This window comes from Mastomys coucha, unplaced genomic scaffold (assembly GCF_008632895.1).
Source record: "Mastomys coucha isolate ucsf_1 unplaced genomic scaffold, UCSF_Mcou_1 pScaffold21, whole genome shotgun sequence".
In the NCBI taxonomy this organism is placed as follows: domain Eukaryota; kingdom Metazoa; phylum Chordata; class Mammalia; order Rodentia; family Muridae; genus Mastomys; species Mastomys coucha.
Genome location: NW_022196904.1, coordinates 93,323,428 through 93,324,682, shown reverse-complemented (window position 1 = coordinate 93,324,682; position 1,255 = coordinate 93,323,428). Strand labels below are relative to the sequence as shown.

At 38.6% G+C, this 1,255-nt stretch overlaps 1 non-coding gene across 1 annotated transcript; it reads right to left on the bottom strand.

Moving 5' to 3' along the window:
• Positions 1 to 236: 236 nt before the first annotated feature.
• On the bottom strand, positions 237 to 401 carry LOC116104417. The gene has a single exon (XR_004123907.1). It is a non-coding gene; the product is annotated as a U1 spliceosomal RNA (small nuclear RNA).
• Between the last annotated feature and the right edge of the window lie 854 nt (positions 402 to 1,255).

Genomic DNA, 1,255 nt, shown 5'->3' with positions numbered 1-1,255 from the left:
AACATTTTGTTGCATTCAGGAAACCCACCTCAGTGACAAAGACAGACACTACCTCAGAATAAAAGGCTAGAAAATAATTTTCCAAGCCAATGGTCCCACAAAACAAACTGGAGTAGCCATTCAACTATCGAGTTAAATAGACTTTCACTCTAAAGTGATCAAAAAAGATAAGGAGGGATACTTCATATTCTTTAAAGGTATGATCTACCAAGAGGAACTTTCTTTTTTTTGGGGGGGGGGGGAATGCCGTGAATGCAGTCCCCCGCTACCACAAATTATGCAGTCTAGTTTCCTGCATTTGGGGAAATCGCAGGGGTCAGCACACCCCAAGTGCAATGGGTGAGCCTCCCCCTGGGAAAACCACCTTCTTGATCAAGGTGTCTCCCCTGCCAGGAAAGTATGAAGAGGAACTTGCAATTCTGAACATCTATGCTCCAAATGCAAGGGCATCTACATTCATACAAAAAACTTTACTAAAGCTCAAAGCACACATTGCACCACACTCAATAATAGTGGGAGATTTCAACACCCCACTCTCTGCAATGGATAGATCATGGAAACAGAAACTAAACAAAGACACAGTAAGACTAACAGAAGTTATGAAACAGATGGATTTAACAGATATCTATAGAACTTTTTATCCTAAAACAAAAGGATATAACATCTACTCAGCACCTCATGGTACCTTCTCCAAAATTGACCACATAATTGGTCACAGATCAGGGATCAACAGATACAAGAAGATTGAAATAATTCCTTGCATCCTGTCAGATCACCATGGACTAAGACTGCTCCTCAATAACAACATAAACAAGAGAATGCACACATACATGTGGAAGCTTAACAATACTCTACTCAATGATAACTTGGTCAAGGAAGAAATTAATAAAAAAATTAAAGACTTTCTAGAGTTTCATAAAAATGAAGCCACAACATACCCAAACTTATGGGACACAATGAAAGCAGTCCTAAGAGGAAAACTCATAGCTTTAAATACCTACAAAAGAAACAGGAGAGAGCATATACCAGCAATTTGACAGCACATCTGAAAGCTCTAGAACAAAAAGAAGCAAATTCACCCAAGAAAAATCGAAGGCAGGAAATAATCAAACTCAGGGCTGAAATCAACCAAATAGAAACAAAAAGAACTATACAAAGAATCAACCAAACCAGGAGCTGGTTCTTTGAGAAAATCAACAAAATAGATAAACCCTTAGCCAGACTAACTAGAGGGCACAGAGACAGTATCTTATTA